The 9,571-nt window shown below is 53.0% G+C and overlaps 1 pseudogene across 1 annotated transcript; it reads right to left on the bottom strand.

The window, feature by feature from the left end:
* Positions 1-1,391: 1,391 nt before the first annotated feature.
* Positions 1,392-6,190, bottom strand: LOC308578153 (tapasin-like; annotated as a pseudogene). The gene is made up of 7 exons (XR_014013534.1): positions 6,176-6,190; positions 5,477-5,874; positions 4,329-4,661; positions 3,501-3,827; positions 3,043-3,132; positions 2,240-2,280; positions 1,392-1,912 (listed from the first exon to the last, which is right to left on the bottom strand). The product of XR_014013534.1 is annotated as a tapasin-like (transcript).
* Positions 6,191-9,571: the final 3,381 nt, after the last annotated feature.

The following is a 9,571-nucleotide window of genomic DNA, read 5'->3' as shown; positions in this document are numbered from 1 at the left end:
CAAATGGCGGGGGGGAAGCAAACTGCACTTTTCAGTCATTAGTGGACCTTCCTGCCTAAATGTAAAGCATAGATCACTATTGAGAAAATATTTCTTCCAAGGTGCTAGAATACCACAAGTAACTGAGCAGTGCACTGTTACACCATTATATTTCCATGCAAATATCCTTAAAGTAGCATGATATCCAAGTCCCTTTCAGGTTCACATGGACACACACATCTGGGACGGAGAATACCAGGTTATTATTTACCACCTTAAATTGTGCGGAGAAAAGGATTGCAAAGTAGCCACCTTTGCAATCTTATCTCCGAAGGGGGGAACTGTAGCAGGAACCCCCCCACCCCAATCATTCTGTTTGCACAAACTTCACACACACTCACACTCACACACTACATACGCCACATTTCTGTTATAAATTCATAGAAAATCAACCATACATCGGATTTGCACTGTTCCATTTTTTACTCCATGTGACAAAGACTATCAAAGGATCAAAGGGGGGTGCTTGGTTTCTGGTCAGCCATAATCTCTTCAGCATACCAGCACATCCACAGGAGCCCTGCCCAGTTGCTATGTCAACCCTGATAATCCCAGACAGAAGACAATCAAAATCACAAAGAACAGTGGATTCACCACGGGCTGAAACAAAGGACAATGATCAGATCTTCCCTCTGGGGGCAGGAAACTGCAAACTCCCCATTGTCACCTGGAAAGTACTCATGGGGAGGGGGAAAGGAGGAACCAGCCAGGTGACAGGACACTCAGGTTACCACCACAACTCCTCCCTCAACCCCTCCTTTCTGTAATGAATGCATGATGTCAACCCTTTCTGTAACGTATGCATGATGTCAACCCCTCCTTTCTGTAATGTATGCATGATGTTTCTGGGGGTGGGCTTGACCTAGAGGAGGGGAATTTCAAAAGTTTTTATAAGGTCTTGCGGCCCATTGTTCTGGGTCTTTCCTCTCTCCTGCAAGTGAGGGGAACACCCTGATGCATCAGTTCAATAAAGGCCAAGCCTACAGGCTGCTGTTTTGCTCCAAGTTATCCTGGTTGGTGTCTTTGTTTTGTCCAAGGGAGCCCTCAGATTTTTCCGTTAACACAGTCTACAGCAGAATCTACACAGAATGGGGAGGGGGGCGAGTTCTGGGCTCTGGGGGAGGGAAGGGGGGCAGGTCCTAGTCCGTATCGAGAGAGAGGGCCGAGGGGAACGAAAGCTGCTCTGCCTGGCCGTCTCTGCAGGGATGTTGCGGGGAAACGGGCTCCTTTTGCACCCAGGTCTCTAGAGGGGATAAACCTGGGTCTGGACTGTACCACTTCAGGTCCCCCAGAGGGGGAGGTAAAGGGACACCCAATGACCCACATTCTGTAAGTGGAGGATCCCTGATTGATTTATTTGGGGGGGGGGAGGGATATGCCAATCTTGCTCAAGTCAGCCTCCCCTCCTCCAAAAAGGTTCTCTCCCACAATCCCAAAGACAACACAGGCCCCCCTCAAGAGTCTCCCAGAGCATGTGCAGAGTTCAGAGATGCTTTTGTTGCGATTCCTGTCTTGCGGAAGGTTGGACTACATGACCCTCAGGGCCCCCTCCCAATTCTACACTTAAATAATTTCACAGCACGGAAGTGAGGAGGGGCAGGGACTGTCAGAAAGGGGGGCTTTTGCTATGCAGAGATCTGCCCCCCCCCTTAAAATCAGAGCTGTGAATCTGCAGGATGCGAAGCCAAGCAGACCCCTGACCCCAAAAAGGCAGGGGAAGGGGGCTTCCCACAAGGGACCAGTGGGGCAAGACTGGGCAGCCAAAGAGGAGGGACCCAGGAGTCCGGGGGCCTACGATCCACTTTGCTCTTTCAACGGGATCCGGAGACAGGCAACAAACCAAGCCGGGAGCAGGGTTGCCCAGAGTCCGTTACTGCAGAAAGAAGAGAAATCCGTGAGATACTGACCCGATTCAGAGAGGAAACATTAGCTGGCTGGGGGTTGCAATTGCAGGAATTGCTCCACAACAACCCTGTGAAGCAGGCAGACTGGATCCTGCCCCCCGGGACCCCTGAGAGCTTTATCATGGCCAGGGACTGGGGATTCGAACCCAGATCTCTCTGCCAGGGCCTAGTCTGGCCCTCTCACCACTGCACCGCACTGCCTCTCAGTGGGTGGCACAGAGATGTTTTTTTTAAAAGAATATAAAAATGAAGAATCGAGAGAACTTGGCAGTCTTGGGCGTATCTTGGACACTGACCTCGGATTTGGGCTTCTCCGATTTGGGTTTTTCTTCAGAAGCTGAAAAGGAGGATAATGAAGCAGGGAAAGGTTAATGACCAGAAAACCCAGGGAAATGGACAGGAATACTTGAAAGCATGCAGAAAGCTAAAAAGGAAATCAACATTTCTGAGCCGCTGGGCAGGGATGTTTTTAGCAGGCGACCAAAGAGAGTCTGGCCAAGGCGCCTGGTTGGTATCAAGAGGCAGGGAGTTCCAAAGAGCCTTGGAGCCGGGAGGGACCCCGAGGGTCATCTAGTCCAACCCCCCGCAAGGCAGGAATCTTGAACCCACAACGCTGATATCAAGAGTCTCAGGCTCTCCCGGCTGAGCTTCTTGTACTGGCAAATGTGGGAAAGGGGAGTCAATTGGCCAGTGCCAGTTCCGCCATTCAAAGGGGTCAGGTGGTGGAGGAGAGATTTCTCAACTGCTTTTACTGTCAATATTTGCATGGTCTTAATAGATTCTGAATAGTCTCCCCCAGGAAAATATTTCTATTTTTCATTATAATAATTAGACTTGAGGGAGGCTGGGTTATTTGTTTTGGTTCTCATTTTTATCATGTACGTTGTGTTTTCATCGTGCATTTTTATGCCACAAACTGCCCGGAGATCCAGAAAAGGAGGATGCTGTGTACATTTATAGAATCCTAGAATTGTAGAATCAGAAGGGACCCCAGGAATCTCAGCTAAAGTATCCCCTAAAATATTGACCAAATGGTAAAATAGGACCATATTGATAACAAAAATAACAGTACAGAAGGGGTGGGTGGGAACAACCTTACCCCATCGGAAGAAGGACCGCAAGACCCCCAGGAGCACAATGGCGACCAGGAACAAGCCGATGGCGTCCTCCAGGGAGGGGCCCAGGGACCCTGGGTGGGGGGAGAAGGGGCAGAGGCAGAAGGGGGGCGTCAGAGAGGGAGAAGGGGGGCGATGTCAGACCCCCACCCTGCCTTGGCCACCCAGTGCAGGTCCCAAAGCTGCACCTTCGCCCCACCCCCCATATCCTCCACCCCATGCCCGACTTGATCAGTGCCAATTCACAGAATCCTAGTTGGGAGGGCACCCCAGCGGTCATCCAGCCCAACCCCCTTCAAGGGAGGAATCCCAGCTAAATCACCCAGGACAGGCGACCTCCCAACCTCCGCCAGTCAGGAATCGCACCCGCAGCCAATCTTCTGGGCCTTGCTACCCAGCCCCCAGGGGACCCCGGCACAGACCCCCAAGTGCAGACCCCCACCTGCCACATGGAGCACGACCGCCTTCTTGACCCCCGCCTCGCCCAGCCCTGCATGGCCTACATGGCAGACGTAGGAGACCCCGTGGTCCTCGGTCGGGACGGGCAGCAGGCGGGCGAAGCTGGTGAAGCTGAAGGTGCCGTCAGGAGCCTGGCGGTGCCCCGAGTCCCCGATGTCCAGGAAGGCGTCCTGGGGGGCGCCGGACCCCCTCCGCTTCCAGCTGACCGAGGCACCCAGAGGGAAGAAGCCGGAGACCTCGCAGGCCAGCTGGGGCCGGGCACTGGGGGGCACGGAGAGCGTCGTGGGGCGCAGCGTCACCTGGGGGGGCTCTGCAGGGCGAGAGGGAGTGAGCAGAGCGCCCCCTGCTGACAACCAGGAGCACTGCAGGCTCCCAGCTGCCGGGAGGGGAGAGGGGGGCTCTTGGATTCGAATCCTGAGGAAGACAGGGTCCCCGTTGGCTTGACCAAGTGGCCAGGCGCTTCTTCAGGAGCCTCCCAACCCAGGGGCAGTCTCTCTGGATCGCTTGGTTCTTAGAAGCGTAGAATCAGACAGGTGGAAGGGATCCCCAAGGGTCATCTAGCCCAACCCCTGCCAGGCAGGGATCTCAGGGCAATTGGGCCACTGCGAGGTTGAAGCACTCTCCCTATGTTCTTTTGGCGCCTCCAGGCCCAGGAGCAGTCTATCTGGATCCCTAGGGCCTGGCCGGCATTTGGCCACTGTGAGAATGCAAGATGCTGGCTCCATGGGGGTCCCTTTGGGCAGTGGACCCCCTTTCCCCTTCCTTCCCTCCGCCCTCCCTGCAAGGGAGACCCCCCCGGTCGCTCACTCACCCACCACCTTGAACTCGAGCGCCTGCTGGGCGTGCAGGTGGGGCAGGTAGACGGTGCAGATGTAGGTGCCCTCGTGGCGGACGGCCACGCTCCACAGGCGCAGGGAGGCACCGCCGCCCTCGGCGTCCAGCAGCAGCTCATCCCCCTCCTCGGCCACCGACACCCCCCGCGTGGCTCCGTCGAAGGCCAGCACCACCTTCCCGGCCCCCCGGAACTGATGGCGCCACTCCACCGAGAAGGCCGAGGCCGGCGCTGAGAAGCCGCAGTGCAGGACTGCCGGGCGCCCGAGGCGGGACTCCAGGCGCGGCGTCCGCGTGAAGACCGACAGCACCGCTGCGCAAGGAGGGAGGAGGGCGAGGTGAGCGGGAGAGATCCCCAGCGGTCATCTAGACCCACCCCCGTGCAAGGGAGGAATCCCAGAAGGGAAAAACAACAAACCCAGGGCTGTGTTTAGCAGATGCGGCGCCAGGCTGCAAATGTCCGCCCGATAGTGTTGGGGTGGCCGTAGCTGCGCACTGCCAGCCATTGTGGGGGGCGCAACTCTCCCTCATGCCAATGCAGGAGAGCGATCCCCCGAGAGGCCAGCGCCCTATGGGAAAGACCGCTCTGAACAAGCCCACCATCTATTTGATTTATTCATTTAATTTCGTGGTTCTCAAATTTGGGGGGACCCCCATGAACGCTCTCCCTTTCAGCCAGTGCCCTAAAAGAGGCATGGTTTGGAACAACTGTTTGAACGACCCAGTAAGATGAAAGCAAGATTTGAAAGAGCAACAATTACTTGCCAAATGACTCAAAATCCACTTCAAACTACTCCAAGTAGTTCAACCCAGCAGATGCCTTTGATCCAGGGATTTCTGCTTTCCGCTTGCCCCACGGTGCCCCCTATCTCCCGCCCCCCAGGAGGGTGGAACCAATGACATTGGACATTCCTCATTTAAATCATGGCCTTTCTGCCCCGCCTTCTCCTCCCAGGGGCTGAAGGCGGCCTCCCTCCCCTTCCCCTCCCCTTCCCCCGCGCTGACCCTGCCAGGCCGGCCTGCCTGAGAAGCACCGACTGGCCCTCGGTCCCTCTCTCCCAGGCTGCTGGCGCAGGGCTCTGACCGCTAGGCCGCTCGGCTGCTCCCCTTCCGCTCGCCAGGTGGGACCTGCGGTGGTGGTGACGCTGCTGACCCCATCCTGCTGCTTCCAAGGCGGGGCCTCCTCCGTGTGCAGGACGCTGCTGACCCCGAACTCGGCCTCGGGGGCCTGCATGCTGGCGATGAGCCACTTGCCCCTCTCCAGGGCGCGGGGGCAGCCCCCTCCGCCCACCAGCCCCTCCGCCCAGGCGACAAAGTGGGACTCTTGCGGCGCGTAAGCGTTGATCTCGCAGGAGGATTCCGCCTCGCTGGCATCCGGACTCAGCCAGGGCGGGGGGGGTGGCCGAGGCCTGACCGCCCCACAGGGCCCCTGAGGGGTCTGCCGGGGGGACAAAGCGGGGGGAGGTGAACCAGTGTCTGGGGGGGGAATGATGAGCCTTGTCTCTCCACTGCCGGACCCCCCCAACCTACATCGCAGGGGGTTGGAGTGGATGACCTTTGGGGTTCCCAACTCCACCGTTCTGTGTCAGCCAGTTCAGTTCAACTCGCAGAATCACAGAATTGGAAGGGACCCCCGAGGGTCATCTAGTCCAACCCCCTGCGATGCAGGAATCTCAGCGAAAACAAGATGCCCTCTAAGGAGGATTTGTTTTGTCTATTTAATGGGATTTAAACGCCAGTTAATAAACCAAAGCAACCAAGCAGTTTGCTTGGTTCAGATACCTCTGAATCGTGTAAATGCTGAGGTTGGAAAACAATTTGAAGTACATTCAGAATAAGCATAACTAGATGAAATTAATCCACAACAATAGGACTCCTGAGTTCCTGAGATGATTTCTTTTGTCCTTTCACTGTATTTATTTTTCCCAATTGGAACTATGAAATGGTGATTTTCTTGAGTCAAAATGAGAGTAACCCTGAACGTTTCTTAGAAAAAAAGCACTGAACCTATATACCAGAGAAGAATGTACGGAACTGTAGTTGTTTGCATATATAGTGATATACAGTGGTACCCCACAAGACGAATGCCTCGCAAGACGGAAAACCCGCAAGACGAAAGGGTTTTCTGTTTTGGAGGCGCTTCGTAAGACGAATTTCCCTATGGGCTTGCTTCGCAAGACGAAAGCCCATAGGGAAATCTCCGGGGACCTCTTTTAAATGCTGGTGGTGGGGAGCAAAGCCTTTCCCCCCCCTCCGGCCTTCAGAAGAGGTCCAGGAAGGCCGGCAGGGGCTTCCGGTCGGCGCCAGCGTTAATGGCGGTCCTCTTTCCGAGCTCCGGAGGAGGAATGCTCTGCGAGTTTGGGTCTGACCCGCTACGGCAAGCGGGGGACCCCTAAAATCACAGGCGCTGAAGCCTGTGAACAAGGAGACTCGGTGGGCACCAGAAGCGCCCCCCTTACTGCAGAAAGAGCCTTTTTAAAGGCTCCGGAACGGCATCAGGAGAGCGCGGTGCTGAGAGTCACTACCCAGCCCGCAGAGTGAAGCCGCGTCGCCATGAACGGAGAGCGCCGATTTCTTCCTGTAAATTTGGGACTGAAAAGCCTGTGAGTAAGACTGAACGTTATTTTGAAAAATTTTAAAATTGGAAATCTGGCTGAAAATGGGGAAGGTGAAAATTAAGGAAGTCTGCCTTCCCCCGACTGCATGACAGCTAAAGCAACGGAAATTTAAAGCTGCATCCGTATGAAACATCCTTTGACTACTTAAACCTGACATTGGATCTAGATCTCCCCTCTAGCAAGCAGGGCAGAGGGGAGGAAAAAAGGACATTAAGAACTGCATGATTTATTTAAAAGAAAAAAATCTTCTGCTGCCTTAACACCCTGAAACGGACTGCCAAATAAGACATTAGGGCACTGAACTGTCTTTAAACTTCTGGGAAAGTTACATGGTTGAAGTTTCGTTTGATACAAAGTTTTAAGACTTTATTGCTACAGTATATTGGAGTGTGTTGAAAGAGTATCTACTGGAAAAAGTGTCGCAGCATATATTTTCAAGCCTCCTGATATACTTGTTTTTAACTTCTTTGTTTCCTCACTTGGACATTTTGTTTTGCTCCCCCTAGAGGGCTTAAAGTAACGGTTGTAACAGTTTAAGACAGTGGAATTTTCCATCAGCGGACTGTTTTTGTGGGAACGTCCTTGGGACATGAGTGGTCCAGCAGAAGAGATAACCACCAGAGCCAAAGCTAAGCAGCAACAACAGCAACAACAGCAACAAAAGAAAAGAGGCTCAATTACAGGTTTAACTCCTACAGGAACAGCAGGACAAGAAAAAGTGACAGCTGCTTCCATGGAGTCAGTGACACAGGCGTTACTCAAGATAAATCAATCTTTGGAGACTTTGACAAAGCAGAGTACAGAAAATACACAGAAATTAACAGAACTAACAGCAAGATTGGACTTGAACACAAAAAGTGTGACAAGCAATACAGAATCTATAAACAGGTTGATTGAAGAAAATTCTGCAACACGTAAAATCGCAGAGGAAGCCAGAAGTGTTGCCGGAGAGACACAGGAGAAGCTAGAACCGATTGCTAAAAAGGTTTATGAACATGATGCAACTTTGTCTTTGATGGAATTACAGAGAAAGGAAAGAAATTTGAAATTAAGATTAATTCCCGAGAGCGAAGGGGACAGCCTGGTGGAGTTCCTAACACAAAAGTTTGCTGACTTTTGGGAAGATTTGGAGGAGGAAGAATTTAAGATAACAACAGCATTTAGACTGGGCAGGAGACTGAACAAAAAGACTCCGAGGGATTGTCTGATTACCCTTAGATCCAAGGAAGAAAGAGACAAAATATTAAAACTACATTATCAAAAGGCCTTGGAAATTGAAAATTCACCTATACAAATTTTTAAAGACATCCCTAAATATATCTTGGAGGTGAGAACCTTCTACAAGGATCTGGTCTACCTGCTGAAGAAGAACAACATCCTCTTTAGGTGGGAGTTCCCACAAGGATTGTCCTTTAACTACAAGGGAAAGAAGGTGAAAATAAAGACAATTCAAGATAAAGAGAAGTTTTTGGAGAGAAACCAAGAGGATCTACAGAAGGGAACGGTGGATCCAATTGCAGAACAAAGGAGAGCACTAGACATTCTGAACCTACCGTTTGGACTCAACCCACCACCATCAGAGGAAGAGCAACAACTTGGAGCGGTTGGAGGAGTAACAGAAAAATAACAAGATGGCCCTGCAATTCCTTAGTTGGAATTGCAATGGGCTGAACATGCCTTTGAAGAGACGCCAAGTGTTTCATATCTTGAAAAGAGAACAATTGAACTTCATTTGCTTACAAGAAACCCATGTAACCAGGGTACACAGGAAACTATTTATAAATAAAAGACTAGGACAAGAATTTATTTCATCAGACAAAGTCAAGAAAAGAGGAGTTGTGATTTACGTAAAAGAGAAATGGGCTCCAAAAATGATGTTTAAAGATGAACAAGGAAGATACCTGGCAGTTGAAATACAAGCACAAGGAGAAAAATTTTTAATAGTTGGAGTTTATGCACCAAATGAAGGCAAGGCGGAATTCTTTAAGAAGCTCCATGAAACTCTGATGGATTACCGTATTTTTCGCCCCATAAGACGCACCGGCCCATAAGACGCACCTAGATTTTAGGGGGGGAAATGAAGGAAAAAATTTTTATTTCCCCCCCCAGGTGCGCTGCGCTACACCAGGAGCTTGGGGCGTGCGGAGCTCAGCGCGCCCCAAGCTTCTGCGTGCCGGCAAGGTCTCCGCTAGCGTGGGAGAGCCGGCGCCTCTCCCAGGGCTAGCGGACCCCTGCGCTAATCCAGAAGCTTGGGGCGTGCTGAGGTCAGCGCGCCCCAAGCTTCTGCATGCCGGCAAGCAGTCCGCTGCCGCCCCAAGCCTTGCGCACCCGGCGGGACCTCCTGCCGGGTGCGGGAGGCTTGGGGCAGCAGCGGACTGCTTGCCGGCATGCAGAAGCTTGGGGCGCGCTGACCTCAGCACGCCCCAAGCTTCTAGGTGCGCGCAAGCAGTCCGCTGCCGCCCCAAGCCTCCCGCACCCGGCGGGACCTCCTGCCGGGTGCGGGAGGCTTGGGGCGGCAGCGGACTGCTTGCCGGCATGCAGAAGCTTGGGGCGCGCTGACCTCAGCACGCCCCAAGCTTCTAGGTGCGCGCAAGCAGTCCGCTGC

This window comes from Podarcis bocagei (genome assembly GCF_964188305.1).
Source record: "Podarcis bocagei genome assembly, chromosome: W".
Taxonomy (NCBI): Eukaryota; Metazoa; Chordata; class Lepidosauria; order Squamata; family Lacertidae; genus Podarcis; species Podarcis bocagei.
Note: the sequence above shows the minus strand (reverse complement) of the source record. Positions and strands in the feature narration are given on the sequence as shown.